Source organism: Lygodium microphyllum, chromosome 21 (assembly GCF_053477565.2).
Source record: "Lygodium microphyllum isolate KBCC chromosome 21, Lygodium_microphyllum_v1.1.10, whole genome shotgun sequence".
Classification (NCBI taxonomy): Eukaryota; Viridiplantae; Streptophyta; class Polypodiopsida; order Schizaeales; family Lygodiaceae; genus Lygodium; species Lygodium microphyllum.
Genome location: NC_141155.1, coordinates 109,366,556 through 109,384,343, shown reverse-complemented (window position 1 = coordinate 109,384,343; position 17,788 = coordinate 109,366,556). Strand labels below are relative to the sequence as shown.

Genomic DNA, 17,788 nt, shown 5'->3' with positions numbered 1-17,788 from the left:
TCTTTGTATAGTTGTCCCCTCTCTTTTTATGGTGGATTGGTGATGGCAGCAGTCTTTCTTGTCAAGAAGAGGACATGAGAGAGAAGAAGAGGAGAGAGAGTGTGTAGAAGAGAGAGAAATACAGTGATAGAAAGAGAGTGACGAGGAGAGAGAAATACTAGAAAAGGAGAGAGAAAGATAGAAAGAGAGAGAAAGAAGCCATGAAGCTTGGAGAGAGAGGTGAAGATGAAAGGAGACTTGTATTATTATCTGATGGTCAAAAATCAGGTCCCTAACACCTTATATACTAGCCAATGTAGCCAGTATTTTCCCATTATTAAATCCCCCTCTCTTACATTCCATCCCCACCCAAAGGTTTTTGCCCTCAAAAATAATTTGGGCACTTATGATAATTGGCCGCAGGAGCAGATCAAAGTACTACTCTACTACATTATTATAGGGGTATACTAATGAATGAAGAGGTATTATTGCGTATGATGGGTCATTGGGTATGCACAATACATGGGATTTATTGGGGAATTATAAAAATGAAAATTTGATCTAAATATATTGAGGAAATGCGAGCTATAGATAGTGGACAGCAAGCTGTTTACTATAGGGCCGCCCTGTTGTAGTAAATCTGTCATAACTTTCTATAGGAGACTCTGATCGAGGTATGCTACATATCAAAATGGAGCTCTTGGTAAGTCCTTTCAGCCCATGTAGGTTTGGTTTGGTTGTTCAAAGTTCATAGTAAAATCTGGTGTAAAACAGTGAGTTATTTAAAATCTTCCCTGCACTAAAATATGGCCATAGATAACCAATCTTCAGCCAAAAGAGTCTACCAAAAAAAAAGATGGATGCTAGTCTAAATAAGATCCCAAGCAATCCATTAACCTCCTGGATCAAAATGTATTCTATCATAATGATTGTCCAAGAGAAGAGAATGCCCATCAACCACATACTCCAATCTACCCGGATCAAATGGATACAATGAAGTATCCGCATAATCAAGTCCATGATCATATCCATAATCTCCCGGATCATAGGGAAGCACAATGCCATCTTCATATTCATGTATACCCAAATCATGTATTATATCATCATCAAACATATGCTAGTCATCGTCACCATGATCAAGGTACTCATTATCAAATGCATTAAATGGTTGTTGTAAACCTTGATTAAGTGTAAACTGATGCTCAAGAATATTATCATGAGGTTTCTCTAAGAGTCTAAAACCTTCAGCATAACCATCTACATCTATGAGTGCCTCATGTGATTCATCAGCTAAGATGTCATCAGCTTGTACATCTTGCTCTTCACTGTTCTCTTCTTGTACAACTTCTTGGTCTTCTTGCTCATCTTCTTGTTGATCATGTTGCTCATTATCCTAGTCTTGTTGTTTAGCTTCCTCATTACTCTCTTTTTCATCATCAGCACTTTGAAAAGAACTCATCATTACATTTGGGTAATCATGAGGTATGAGCTGATTGGGATATAGGATACCATTGTAGTTATGAACTTGCTGTTGATCAAAGATAGAAGAGTACTGATAAGCATGACCATTATTGTCATGTCCATAAGAACTGGGCTACTCAATTAAGAAAGGTTCACATGTATAATCATGACTATGTTGTTGAAAAGGTGGATGCTCATAAGCATAAGCATGTTGCCCATAATAGCCATTCTGCTGCCAAGGTTCAATGGAGTGATACTCTGCATTATGACATGGTACATCATATCTGTAAGCATTAACATGCTATCTAGATGTACTTGCATATTGCACATGTTTATTTGCATGTTGCTATTGTCCGTATTCATAAGATGCATGTAGGTCATAGTATGTACCATTAGCATATACACGTTGGCCGTAAGCATAAGCATCGGGTGCATAATGCCCATGAGAATTTGCATTAACTAATGGAAAGGTGGTTCTTTCAGCATGGACATGTGACTGATCTTCTTGCTCTTTTCCCTTCATTTGGAATTCCATCCACTTAGTGAACTGGGTAGCGAGGGTGTCCATACTGGTCTTCATTTGACCAATGCCTTCCATCAATTCTCTATGCCTCTCAGCATGCCTTGTCGCTTGCGAACTTAGGGTGTTAGTGAGCACGCTGAGGCTCCTTACATCATGAGAGTAATCTTCATCTTCCATTTTGGGGTTTTCCTGAGTCCTTGGCTCTTGTGCATCCTTGATTTGTTGCTGAACATCTTCATTGGCCTTGGTTTTTCCCTTATTCCCTGCCATGGTTAGGTGCAGTCCCGTTAGACCACTTGTCACTATTTTGCCCGTAACTTGAGCTAGGAAGCTCCGATTGACCCACTTTTTGATCAATTTGAAGCAAAGGATTTCCTCTTCAAATTGAGTATAAGCATGTTACGACAGGTTTAGTATAGAAAATTCTATAAGAACAAATCTGTAGCTATTTAATGCAGTCTTGCACCATGTTTGAGAGTAGTAGGGGACTGTTTTGGCCTGTAAGGGATGAGTAGTGCCCAACTAAGTGCCAAACTGATAGAGAGGGTTATTGAGGTCTACAAACACTCTTTGGGGCTTGCTCTTTAGTGTTGGTACTCACTCTTTACCTCTAACTGACTGAAAATGTCTATAGCACCCTGTAGGAATTCAAGAGAGCTGAAATATGGTTCCCCTCTATTGTATGGCTGCAACCACTTCTCCCATGGCACCATACATTGCTTAAGCATATATACACATGGTCTTCACCATAACATCACTGCTAAGCATAAAAACAAGCATTCCCATGACCGTGCCACTCACATATGAGCATCATACATGCATTGTTTGTTGCATTCACTGTCATAACAGTATACATGACTACATGTGTATTTAAAGATACATTTTAGCATTTATTCTTAGTCATACATCATTGCAAGTACATCAATGGTATGTCAATATTCCATATATATCAATGGCATAATCCCAAGTACATCAATATGTCATAGACATCAATGGCATCATGATGACATGCCAATTCTCACTATCCCCAAAATATCGCTACACCTGCAAACAAGTTTGGGCTCTGGATCACCGGGAGGTGGGAAAAGTGCCCCCCGGGATGGGTTGTGCACCCCTTTAGGGTCTTTGATGGCAAGGGGGGATCACCCCTCTTTTGTTTTTCCACCTCGCTTGGCATCGGGCTTTTTCCACCTATTTATGGCTCTCAAGCAATTGGTTATGGCTGTTGTGCTCACACCTATTTATGCTTTGACAAGGATCCAGAGAAGTGATTGATTTGAAGGTACATAGGTGTGAGCACAACAGCCATTGAAATGGTTCTACTATAAGCTCAGCCTTCGTAGTTCACTCATATTCGCGAGCTTTGTAAAGTGTCCAACTCAACCAGAGATTCGAGTGCTGCTTGTAGCTTTATATAGAGCCCTAATCTGCTCATCCTTGAAAGGGTCACATGCACAAAAATAGCATCTCTACCTTCAGCACTTGTCAAACAACCACATACAAAGCTTCTTGGTGTATTGGTGCAAACACGAAGTGATGGATCCTTGACGCAATCATCCGGGGCCTTCCAAGCATTCATCTAAGAGAAATTTCAGATTCCCTTTCAGATTGCATTTATGAAGAAATTTGCATTTAACTGTCCTTTTCAGATTGCATTTCTGAAGTTCAACTACTCAAATGGCAAATAATCTTGCCTTCACCCTACCCACAAAAAACATCAATAGCCTTCTTGCTCACCACCCTATAGATTTGTGTAAGTGTCTAAGTAAAAGCATTCTCTATGTTTGTTGACTCCAAAGCAGATGTTTCCATTGCAAAACATCGTATTTTAGTCGAGCTTCCATCTCTTCCACTCTTGCTCGATTAATCCCAGTGTATTCAAGGTTAGTAAAAGGGGTTCCCTTTACGAAGAACATAGGGATGACCATTGATATGTACAACAGGTTCTTCTCTAAGATTGTGCCAAAGAACATGCCTCTAGGGCCATGCTTCCCTGCTCCAATTATCTCAAGCACCTTTCTAATGCCATCCACTGTAGGGATTGCTACCCCATAAACTAGAAGAGAGCCAACCACATGATTTTTTCCAAATCGTTCCAACTAGTTTATCCCTGCAAAGAACACATCCTTGGAGATGGTACAGGACACAGTGCAAAATGACTTGCCAGCCAATACGTCATGCCATTTTGAATGTCTCATTTATCTTCGCAATGTCATCCTGATGATAATTTGGCGCACCTTCCACAAAGTGACTTCCGTCACTGAGTGTTGTCACTAAAGCCTGAGATCTGCATTATAGCCATATCTAGATATCAATCACAAGGCTCATCCACATACTGTCTTCAAGCACTTTACAGCTTGCACAAAACTATTGATGACCTTCAACTCATCCAATCGCTGAGACATGAAGTGTCTTTCGACTGCATCAATGAGCTGTTCTCTTGATGGATTGGAGCAGACTTCAGCTTGTTAGAAGTCAAGCTCTCTTCAGTCCGTCTTTCTGAGTGACCGACATCTATGACAACTAGTGTGTGTGTACAGCTGTCTCCATGTGATTACATTGAATAAGTCAGGTATGTGTTAGTCAGTGACCTGACTAGAGTTAGTCAGTTAGGTCTACACCTAGTCTAGTTTACTTTTACATTGTATTGTGTACTTCTCAGTTAGTTCTTGAATAATGAAAAAAACATAATGAGAGCCTGAAGGCTCATGGATATGTAGTATTCCCTATCTCTCTCTCCCATCTTTGAACATGGTATCAGAGCAGGAGTTGGTGGACTTCTTGGAGTAGGAGGCAGTGAAGATGACTTGCAGAAGCTAAAGCCTTAGGTCTTTTCAAAACAGGCAGGTTTCCATTGTCAATAGGAAGGTAGGCATTGTGTGATTGCTCATTCTATGGTTCAAGCTACTGTTTGTGGCTTGCTTAGAGTCTTGAGAAGGGAGTATTGAGCACTAATTAGTGCCTCATCATCAACATAATCATCAAAACGTACTGCAGCAAGTTCTGGACAGGTTTGCGTGGCTTGCTGCCATAAAGTCCCTCCATGGCTGGGATGCAGGGCATAGTGCATACTACAGTTGATAGGCAGCTTAGATACACACTTTTCAAGAGTTGTTGATGACTTTGAAGCCTAATATGTGACTGTGAACTCTGTTATGAGGTGCTGGAGTGATACACAGATCTGAATCTGAAGCAGACATGTTGGAATCTGTGATAGGACAGTATGTATGAGGTCTTGTTTGATACACTGAAGCTACATGAAATCTAATGTCCAGGAAGGCTTATGTATCATCTCTCATGCTTATGGACTAAAGTTTGGCAAAAAAAAGAATTCAGATCTGGCATGTTTTAATGGCTGAAAATTGTCATTAAATAGTGGAAAACAAGCATCACCTTCCATTGAAGCATTACATGCTACCTTGGGCACCCGTCATCTACATGAGGTGACATATGTATGTTGAGTTCTTAGAGGATCAAAGAGAGCTTTGGATATTGCTAAATGCTGAAGTTTTGGAGCTAAAGAAAATTCAATTTCATCTTCTTGGCTGAATATAGACTGTAAATGCAATGTATGACTTGGCTCATTGAAGGCAGGAAGCCTAGAGTTACCCGCATAGTCATGTATTGACTATGTCACACTGGAGCAAATGTATGACATGATTTGAAGACATTTTGGAGCTGTTTAAAGCTTGTTATGCTACTTTTTGGTTGACTGCAACCTGCAACCAAATTAGTTGACACTTGTACTTGTTGCTTATGCATTGCTTTGTGCTTATAAAGACATATTTGAAGTGACATATGTACTAGCAGCTATCTAGGAAATTCTGGGACATGTATGACATGTATGCATGTTGTTTTTGGACTTGAATTTGTTGCTGGTTATACATAGTCTACAGTTTTCAGACTGCATCTTTGGTCCCTGGCAGTGAGGTTGCAGGAGTTTCAAGTGAAGCAAATACATAGCATATGTATTGACTGTTTTACCTACTGGTTTATGTATTGACTGTTTTACCTACTGGTTAGACCATTTGTTTTAGGACTGTTTTGGGTTATCAATGGGCTGAAATACCCTGGTTTTTTACTGCAATTAGTTGTAGAAAACTGTCATAAACTGTTGTGGACTGAACTTGGTCAGTCATACTTATTGGTTTGCAAGTAGTTAAACATCTGATACACAGTCTATTGCATCATGGCTAATGCACATTGGACTGATAATATCAGCCAGATAGTTGGAGAGAAGTTAGACAACAAGAACTTTGCATTATGGAAATTCAGAATGAAGAACTTTCTAATTGGCAGGGGTTATTGGGATCTATGTACAGGAGATGAGGCTACTCCTGAGTTGCCTGCAACGAATCCAACTAATGAACAAAAAAGATCTCATAGGCTATGGAATGAGAGAGCATGCAATGTGCTGCATTGGTTTTCTCTATGTATATCTGATGCTATGGTAATTCAAATCACTAGATGTGAGACTCCAAAGGATTCTTGGGACATACTAATGAAAAATTATGGAACCATGACACATGCACAAGAGATCCAATTGAAACAACAGTTCAACATGTCTAGGAATGGCAGGAGCATCCACGTGTATACCACGGAGATTAAGACCATAGCTGATCAACTTGCTACCATTGGCTCAAGCATATCAAAAGATGATATGATTGTTGTTTCCTTGAATGGATTAGGGAAAGAGTACAAAGCTTTTGACACATCTATTTCTATTAGAGAAGAGCCTCCTACCTGGGAAGAGCTAGTTGCTTTTTTGCTGCATGAGGAGGTCAAACTTGGTTTGAATACAGGTTCCAGTGCATCTCAGAATAGAGACACTGTGTTATACTCTAGCCAGCGTGGCAGACGATTTAGAGGTCGTGGTTCATTTCGAGGTCGTGGTGACACTCGTAATGCTTATGGACAGCAACAACAACAGGGTAATTGGCATGGTGCAAATACACAGGGCCAGCGTGGATCTAGTGGGTTTAGAGGTAGGGGGAGATCACCCCGCGGTAGAGGTGGTGGATCTAGTTCATGGTAGTCATCTAATCACTCCAACAGGGACAAGGATTGCCATTATTGCAGCAGGTATGGGGACATTGCAAAAGACTGTTACAAGAAGTAGGGAGATATGAAGGCAAAGGGTAGACAACATGGACACTATGCGTCTTCCAGTGATGCTCATGATGAGCAAGTTGATAGACTCTTTGCCATGCAGCATGTATCCAAAAATGCATTGAGACATAATAGAGATGATAGATGGTACATTGACTCTGGAGCATCAAACCACATGACACCGCATGGAGAGTGGTTTGATGAGATGGTTGCAGGTACACATGGTCATGTATGTACTGGGGATGACACCCAACATGACATAAAGCATAAAGGGATTGTTCCTCTCATGATGCCTGATGGTAAGAAGAAAGGCCTGCATGATTACATGTACCAACCATAACAAATAATCTTTTGTCTGTGGGTCAAATGGCAGAACAGAATCAGCAAGTGAGATTTAACAAAGATGGATGTTTCATTAAGAAGTATGGAAATGGTTGCAAGTTAATTGCCAAGGGCAGAAGGGATGGCAGGATGTTTACATTGGATGCGACCATTCCGGGACTTAAGGCAGCCATGTTTGCTCATGATGAGAGTGCCATTCGGGATGTAGAGATTTGGCACAAGCGGATTGGACATGTCAATGTACAAAAGTTGAAATCTATGCAACAGAAGGAAGTAGTACTTGGATTACCCAAATTCAAGTATAATGACTATGGTCATGTATGCCCTGCATGTCAGTTTGGGAAGCAAGCACGGTTTCCTTTCATGAGACATGTAAAAAACAGCACTAGGCCTTTACAATTGGTCACTCTGATGTCTAGGGTCCTTCACATAATGCTTCTTTTGGAGGTGCATGGTATTATGTATCATTTATTGATGATTTCAGCAGGTACACTTGGCTTTATATTTTGAAGCATAAAGATGATGTGTTTGATGCATTCAAAGACTTCAAGAAGCATGCAGAAAATGAGGCGGGCTGCTACATATCCTATTTGAGATTAGATGGAGGAGGTGAATATGTCTCTAATTACTTTGACAGGTATATTGCTAAATATGGGATTAGAAGACAGCTCACATGTAGCTATACACCACAGCAAAACGGTGTTGCAAAGAGGAAAAATAGGGTCCTGATGGAATCAACTAGAGCTATTCTAAATGAGAAACGTCTGCCAAATGGTTATTGGGCTGAAGCAGTGATGACTGCTGTCTATGTGCTTAATCAAACCCCTACAGCAGGGATTCATGATGTCACTCCATATGAGAGGCTGTATAGTCATAAACATGATATTTTGCACTTTAAGGTATTTGGTAGCATTGCATATGTGCATATATTGGATGAGAAGAGGAAGAAACTGGACCCTAAGGGAACGAAGAGTGTGTTTGTGGGATAGCACAGGAACGGAAAGCTTGTAAGTGTTATGTACATTCTACACATGAGACACTCATAAGCAGAGATGTGGTATTTGATGAGTTAGCATCCTGGTATGGGAATCCTGTTGCAGTGCCTACTGATGGCTCACCCAGTCTAAGTCATGCTAAAAATACTCCTGCAGAGAGTACTTCCACCATGAGTGGTCAAACATGTGATGTATAATCTACAATGAGTCCTTGGACATGACGACTGCGCAATCACACTACTGCATCCACTGACACAGATATGTCAGTGAGGAGGAGAACAGATAAGGGAAAGGAAAAGGTTTTTGAAGATGTAACATGTCCACTCACTGCAGGTTATGACTCATCTAGTAGTGAGCTTAGATAGTGAATTGGGGATTCCGTTTGTTATGACGCTAGGTGCTAGGCAGAGTCGTTATGTGCCGCCTCATGAGAGGCAAGCTCACAGTGAGCCACAGCTCAGAAGATCAAAGAGGGTCAGACGACCTGTTGATAGGTACACTTACACTAGATATTCAGCCCGTCATTATGCTTATATGACGAAAGTAACAGGTTTTAGAGAACCAAGTAAGTTTAATGAGGTAGTTGCAGATGAGGATTGGCGTGCTGCTATGGATGAGGAATATTCAGCCTTGGCTGAAAATGGCACATGGGATTTGGTACAGTTTCCTAAGGGAAAAACACCTATTGGCTGCAAGTGGGTGTATAAGGTAAAATGTAAATCATATGGATCATTGGAAAGATACAAGGCCAAGCTGGTTGCAAAAGGGTATGTGTAGCAGTATGGTCTTGATTATGAGGAAACTTTCAGCCCTGTAGCAAAGATGGCTATAGTTAGAACTGTGATTGCTTTGGCGGCAGCAGCTAGAGGCTGGAAACTATGGCAGATGGATGTAAAGAATGCCTTTCTGAATGGAGAGTTACAGGAAAAAGTTTACATGGAACAGCCTGAAGGCTATGTGCATCCAGAATTTCCAACACATGTATGCTGGCTGGAAAATGCATTATATGGGCTGAAATAGGCACCCAGAGCATGGAATGCTTGCATCAGTAGTTATTTGCAGCAACATGGTTTCCGATTGGGTGATGCTGATCATAGTTTGTTTGTGAAGAAGACAGATCGTGGCTATGTATTCCTAGTTGTCTATGTTGATGACTTGATCATTACAGGAGATGATGAAAGTGGGATTGCTGAAGTAAAGACATGTTTACAAGCTAGGTTTAAGGTCAAGGACCTAGGAGAGCTGAAATGTTTTTTGGGGATTGAGGTTGTCTCTACACCTCAAGGCATATGGCTGCTACAGAAGCAGTATGCTCAGGACATGTTACAGAAATATGGTATGGCTGATTGCAAGCCTATGGATACACCTTTAGAGCAGAATGTCAAGCTGCAGATTGATGTTGGGACAGAGATTGAGAATGTTACCATGTACAAACATATGGTAGGCAGCTTGATCTATCTCACAATCACTAGACCTGACTTGAGTTATGCTGTGGGGCTGATCAGTCAGTTCATGCAGAAGCCTCGCAAACCACACTTGGATACAGTCAGGAGAATTCTGAGATATGTAAAGAGTACCACATATCATGGGCTATTTTATGCATATGGGAAACCCCTTGACTTGATGGGGTATACTGATGCTAACTAGGCTGGTTGCACTTATGACAAGAGGTCAATCAGCGGCTATACATTTGGATTGGGTAGTAGCATGATCAATTGGCAGAGTAAGAAATAGCCTACAGTTGCACTATCCAGTACGGAAGCAGAGTATCGTGGTGCGGCCTTAGCGGTGAAGCTATGTGGTTACAGAAGTTGCTGAATGACTTGGGAGTACACTTGGACAGCAAAGTAAGGTTGTACTGTGACAATTTAAGCAATTTCATGTTAGTAAGCAATCCTGTTTATCATGCAAGATCAAAACACACTGAGGTTCACTACCATTTCATCAGGGAAATGGTTTTAGCAGATAAGTTCATTCACTTTAGACAGTTACTTGGAGTGATGCAGATGATTTGAGTTTTGTTTTGAGCTTGAGGGGGAGTGTTAGAAGTTAAGCTCACTTCAGTCCGTCTTTATGAGTGACCAACATCTGACAGCTAGTGTGTGTGTACAGTTGTCTCCATGTGATTACATTGAATAAATCGGGTATGTGTTAGTCAGTGACCTGACTAGAGTTAGTCAGTTAGGTCTACACCTAGTCTAGTTTACTTTTACACTGTATTGTGTACTTCTCAGTTAGTTCTTGAATAATGAAAAAAACATAATGAGAGCCTGAAGGCTCATGGATATGTAGTATTCCCTGTCTCTCTCTCCCCTCTTTGAACACAACCAAATTAAAATGTCGCCAATATCTATGCAAAGCAACTTCATATAGTTTGCTAAAATCCACTTTATTTAGAAAAGCATTGGATTTCTGAATACGCCCCTTTTCTCTGAAAGGTGTTGAGGGATTGGATCTCTTGTCTTCAAACTCATCTTCATCTTCTTCAAGACCTGTGGGAGCCTCTAGGACACTAAGGGCAATGTCCTTGCTATGAAATTACATCTGAAACCTTGATTGTACTAGCTTGTTGTCACTGAAATGGTAGAGAGCAACATCATGTTTTTTAAAGGGATTTCCTTGGAGTTGGAAAGCTTGCAAGCTGATAGCAACTCTCCCAAGGCAGAAAATGAACATGAAACCAAGGTAGAAGCATGCAAAATCTATGCACATGGCTGAGCCATTAATCTCAAAACTAAAAAGAAACCATAAATCTTCCACTTAATAATGAACCAATTCGTTATCTTCATCATCTTCATCCATATCTTCAACCATTATACAAGAAAAAAAGGGAAAATAGGAATTTCTGCACAAAAGACAAAGGAGAGAGAAGAGAGAACAACTTTTTGCACCATCAAAAAAAGGAATATGCAATTGGGCAAGAGAGGGAAGGGAAAGAGGCACATAACCACTCGTGCACTCCATCCTACCTCTTCCCCAAAAAGCACACCCCTTCGTATTTTTATTATTTCTTTGAAACTTTGATACATTTGATATTATAAGACCTTTGGCCTTTAATTTTGAGTATTCCTACCCTTTACCAATGCATGCACGTAACACTTTTGTGTATACCATTTATTTACGATGGTGTATGTGGATGTGGCCCCCTCATATAGGTGTGTATTTTAGTGATTTTGTAACAATGTACTTGTTATCTTTTTTACAAAAGATGAAATTGTGATATATGCATGGACATTTTTGTGCCTTGTTTTTATGCTTCTTTGGGTGTCATCATTCCTCCCACACTGAAATGTGAAGCGTTCTCGTTAACCTTGTCAAAGAAGAACCACTATCTAACATAAACAACTTCCAAAATTGTTAGTAAAACAACTTCGATCATAAGGCCTAGCCATGGTAGGGTATGGGACTCCAAATCCATGACCACCAGAGTAAGGGAACTCCTGCCTCAAATACTCCCACACTGAAAAACTTGCATAGTCTTTAAAGGATAGGGTTCATTCTTCCACATGGAATCACAAGTATAACCTCTCCATCCAATAAAGGGAAGAAGAAGGACTTCCTTCACTATGTAACTCAAAAGACTAAGAGAAGGAAGGGACTAGTGTCTATTAATGGATATTCTTAGAGTTGTGTCTCATCTTTTGAAGACTAAGGGAAGCCATCAATGAAATAAGGAAGAGCATGGGGAGTGCCCCTTGTTTAAATTTATTTTAATGGTAAATACTATTTTCATTGTAAAGCTTTCTTTTTCCAAATAGGTGGGGGAACAAGACCTTGTAAAAAGAAAATGTGAGCACAAAAATTCTTATAATTATGTTTTGTAAGGTTGGATAATATTTTAGTTTTAAGATTGTTAAACCTTATCTTTGTTTTTTCCTTTCATTATCATGGATAAGGGAAGATGGGCATATGCATGTGCTGCAAGAACATTTTGGGGAGAGAACTATGTTTCTACAAGAAAGGAATCTAGTTAAGGGTATGAAAAGGGAGTGTATTGTCAAAAGATGGCTTGATGGGGAGGGAATAAGGAGAAGATGGAGGGATGATTGATGCTGATGCTACATGGGAGACAAGGTCGATGATGGGGGCATGTGGAAGGAGGCATCACTAGTGGAATAACAAGATAAAACTACTACTATTATGGAATTCAAACGGGGTAGAAGGATGAAGGGAAATTACATGCTCAAGGGCAATTACTAGAGAAATATGTGGAAGGGGTTAGACCAATCATAGGAAAAGGGTCATAGTAAGTGTGGATTATTACATTTAATGTTTATATTAAAGCACTATTTTCATTTTTTTAAAAATGAAAGTAAGGTTGGGAATAAGAAAAGAAAGAGGAGTTGATGAAGATGCCCTAGGAAAAGGGGAAGTGGAACCAAGGAAAGGCCAATAAAATAGTAGTCCATGATCTATTTCTTCTTCTTTCTCATTCAATCATCTGGGAACAGACATTGACCATCTCTCCAATATTCATGCAATCCCATAAAGAGAGGAACTTAAGAGCTGACATCCGTTGCTTTCCTCCCTTCCAAACAATGAGAAAGGTCGCCAATAGCCCATTGTGATTGCTGCTCACCTCTTTTATCATGCTTAAGATATCTGAGATCAGCTGATGATACAAACTGAACTTCCATATCTCCTTCAGTGTGCTCATTAACTGATTGGAGGCACAATGTTTGCCTTTGTTTTCCCTTGAATGTGTTCTGATAGCAACCACCATGACCACAAGACAATGGCATGCTTTCTTGAATTTTAAGAAAGAAGTCATCATCCTCAACCCACTCAGCTCTTTGGGGTGAATCCTAAACATTTTTGGGGCACACCTGCCATATATAACTGCCGTGGAAAGTATCAAATATCTCTAAGAGGTTACTTAGACCTATGTTTGACGGGTTTGGCTCCACACAGCCTCCCTAAGCAACTGCCCACTGCTTAAGATGCTCAGTATCTTCTAATGGAAAGCAATCCCCAAAAACATCCACAGGGATTTGTGGCTTCACACCCACACGTCCACTAACAAGCCATTTCTTTGCATTCTTTCTAATCATCTTAGATTAGAGCAGGCAAGGGCATCATGCAGACCTTCTCTCTCTTTCTATCTCTCTCTTTCCTTCTCACATTTAAAATGGAAGCTCTCCATTATTGGGTCTGCTCTCTCCCTCGGCGCTTTCTTTCTCCTTGAAGAAGAAGCAATACTAGCCGACCCCAAAAGCCTGTGTATCCTTTGACAAGAGGAGAAACCGTCTCCTCCCAAATGGGACCTTCTCTCTAGGCGGCAATGGCAGGACTTGCTCTGTTCCTCTCAACAGACTGACATTATAGCTTGATGGGTAGTTCAAGAGACGAAGCAGAGTAGAAGCCCAGAAGGAGAAAGGGCAAAAGGAAGGTGAGTAAGAAGGTGGATGACGGTAAAGGGCAGCAGATCTCCCTTCAATCTTCTCTGTCTCTCTCTCTCTAGTCCTTCGAATCGGATCCCATCTAACAGCCCATCTAATGCATCGTGCACAGTCCAAAAGGAAAATCCGTCGGTTGTCGACAAGCAGCCTGTCTCCCTCTTCTTCTAGTTGTCCTCTTGGTGGGGCATCCTACGCCTCCAAGTTTCATATTTTGTGGTATGTCCCCTTTGACAATGAGGTCAACACATGGTTGTAAGAGACGATGGGTTGCTATCATGTGTGTGAGAGATGGAAGGCAGAGACGAAGAGGCACCATTAGATAGGTAGATTAAGGGTACTGCAGTAAGAGAAATTGATGGATGGAGAATATGAAGGACATTGTTGTGTCATTGCTGAGGAGGGGGGAGGGTAAACGTGTACAGACACGGCGTACTAAAAGGAATGGTTGAATTCACATTTCTGTGTAGGGGACTGCAAGGCAAGGTTTTCTACCGAGGGGGCACGGTCCTCTGCCTGTGCAGGTTGGCTTGTTAGGGTTTTCATACCTTCCAGAACATGACTTGCCTGATGATCTAAGGCATCTGTGCTACCTGTAACAAGGCTTTCTGCTTCCGGTGCATCGCACCACAAATTCACTTGCTGGTGATCAATCCACGAAGGGTAGCATGATACCTCAATCCAGAGTATGGAGGACCCATCTCCATCCATCCCTCTCTCTTTCTCTTACCAATCTTGCCTCCCTTCTTCATCATTTTGTTGGCAAGACAGGTACCTCCATGAGGAACTGGTTGTGACGTATAAGATACCAGGATGCTGAAGGGGAGAATCATCGAAGGTGATTCCCACTCCTTGTTGGACCAAGCACAGAGTTTCTCCCGCAGCGGCGTCCAGGATGGGACAAGAATGCCTGCATGCAGAGCTAGCAAACCTGGCTCCAATTTAGTGTTCCCTGTGACTTCTTCCTCCATTGCGCTCTCTCTCTCTCTTTCTCTATCTCTCGCGCAATGTGGTAATGGCCGCCTTCTCATCCCTCTCCTTCTCTAATGTTCCTTTTCTTCTTCTTCTCGTTCCTCTTGGAGACATGGAGATGCTGTGCTACTATTTCTGCTACACGTCTTCTTCATCTTTGCATCCTTCTCAAGTAGTAGAAATGTAGTGGGATACATGTCCCACAGGGTACATGTTCCTACAGTATCATGGGGCAAAAAGCCTCGGTTTGTGACATATGTGCCATCAAATCAGGTCCCATAACCCTTGTGTTCCAGTTGCTTCTAGGTTGAGCAGCATTCATGACTGAATTTTTTCCAGTAGCATGCCTTGCCACAGGTGTTGATACATCTGTGTCTCCACTCCAGTCTTACACCCTTGGACAGAAGATTTGCAGAGGGGACAGGAAGCATTTATTTGTAACCCCACTGATCAACACACTCCACATGAAAATGGTGGGAACATGGTAATCCTCGTAGCTGTGCATTGTCCTTGTAGCGGCCCAGGCAGATACAACATGCCGCATCATCCCCTGCTATTACCCTCTCATTCTCTGTTCCTGCTGCCATCACACCACCTTCACTGGAGCTATCACTATCTGATCCATTGTAGCTGCTTTTCTCTTGCTGAAATGGTATCCTCTTGCTCCTGAACTTGTAAATGGGCAAAGAGGCAATAACATTAGCAGAGTCTCCCCTCCCTTCCATGTGACTTTCATGGAAATCGAGGAGGAAAATCACACAAGGAAGGCAATAGCACACAATAGCACAGAGCACGAATGGCATTGCATAGCTGATGCAGCTTAGGTCCAAGAATGCTACACACAATCTGTCAGGCTTTGGGCTTTCTTCAGCAGAGGAGGGTCTTCCAAACACCTTAACAACGGGCTTACATCTCATCCTGCACCTTCTTGTACTTTGGGACACACAATTTCTTCACTGCTTTGCATCAGATCTTCAAGTCTCTCTTTTTTTTTCTTCCTTTGGTGTTTTGAGATCGTCTTCTTCCCCGGCTGTGCTCCAAAATGACAGCAACTCTCCCACAGCAGAAAATGAACATGAAACCAAGGTAGAAGCGTGCAAAATCTATGCGCATGGCTGAGTCATTAATCTCAAAAGTAAAAAGAAACCATAAATCTTCCACTTAATAATGAACCAATTCGTTATCTTCATCATCTTCATCCATATCTTCAACCATTACACAAGAACAAAAGGGAAAAGAGGAATTTCTGCACAAAAGACAAAGGAGAGAGAAGAGAGAACAACTTTTTGCACCACCAAAAAAAGGAATATGCAATTGGACAAGAGAGGGAAGGGAAAGAGGCACATAACCACTCGTGCACTCCATCCCACATCTTCCCCAAAAAGCACACCCCTTCGTATTTTTATTATTTCTTTGAAACTTTGATACATTTGATATTATAAGACCTTTGGCCTTTAATTTTGAGTATTCCTACCCTTTACCAATGCATGCACGTAACACTTTTGTGTATACCATTTATTTATGATGGTGTATGTGGATGTGGCCCCCTCATATAGGTGTGTATTTTAGTGATTTTGTAACAATGTACTTGTTATCTTTTTTACAAAAGATGAAATTGTGATATATGCATGGACATTTTTGTGCCTTGTTTTTATGCTTCTTTGGGTGTCATCACTAGCAGCAGCGGGGACAGAGAGGCTTCTACATGCCAAGATCAACAATTTCTTTTTCCTTTTGGATGTCCAAAGATCAAGTTATACCTATTAGAGCTCACGTTGATGCCAGGAGGCATATTTTACGGTGGATTCCATAAACTTAGATGACCGGGGCTCATACACAAAGTGGATTCTTTGTGCGAGAAGTTGATGGGGACGCCTGTCCTTTTCGGGCATTTCATTAATTTAGTGTGTACATGGGTGATTCCATAGCGGGTGATTCCGCAAAATACATATTAAATTAATAAACGTTTATGAGTTTAGAGTGTGCACTCGTAATAAATTAAGGTTAGGATTTATTTCTAACCTGTTGATTTATTTATGTAGCTGAAGACTGCTAGGTATTCACTTTTGTCGGTTTAATTGTATTATTTTACTAACGATTGTGAATGCTTCAGTTGATGTGTAGAGATAGCAGCAGTGGCGGAGGAAAGCATTGGAGTCTAGCGAGTATTCGACCTATGGATTATATTTTGATAGGCGCCACACCTATATTTTGTTATGTCTATTGAGTCATCGAGTATTTATTATTATTTTGTAGGCGCCTATGCGCACGGATATGTTATCTCTATTTGGACATTGTGTTGGGCGTGTCAGACCCTATGGGCACCGTCCATTAGCTTTGTTTCCTATTTTTGTAAAAGCAAACTCAAAAGCTAAAAACTTGTCATATTTTTGTAAATTGGGCTATTATTGAGCATGAAGATGGAAATATACATAAAATACATGCTTCGTGAAGCGCTCACACAAGGCATGGGGGAAGATTGAACCCAATTAGTCTCTTGCTCTTGTCGTTCATGCTTTTTACATTGTTTTTTGTGCAAAAAGGTAGAGTTCATTGTTCTTGGGGACCTTCTGGGATTCACTACGTGAGCATACAACGACTGATCTGCGCACCAGTGGTATCAGAGCGGAGCTGAGATCAAGAGCTTCCAATCGCTACCCATCTCGTACGAAGGCGAAGCTCTTGGAACGATCCGGTTCTACAGTCAATCTCGTCGCGAACCGTCGATATAGGCAGACTTCTGGCGATCAAGAACCCCTGTTTCTACTCTCAGATCGCGAAGGACCAGGCTGTACAGGCGGAGGACCACTCCATCATCTCCATAAACAAGTCGTGGATATACAATAAGAAGTTCATATCTATCTTCTTCAAAAAACTTAGTCATAAAGCTTAAAAGCTTAAGGAAATTCAACAAGCTTCACAAAAATCCTCATCGAGGTATCTGAGGGGGTCCGAAATTTCTGCGACGTCAACAAACCGCTACCCACGTCCTCCACGATCTGCGCCATTTT

At 41.2% G+C, this 17,788-nt stretch overlaps 1 pseudogene; it reads right to left on the bottom strand.

The window, feature by feature from the left end:
* Window positions 1–15,095: 15,095 nt before the first annotated feature.
* On the bottom strand, window positions 15,096–15,694 carry LOC148018414 (E3 ubiquitin-protein ligase At1g12760-like; annotated as a pseudogene).
* Between the last annotated feature and the right edge of the window lie 2,094 nt (window positions 15,695–17,788).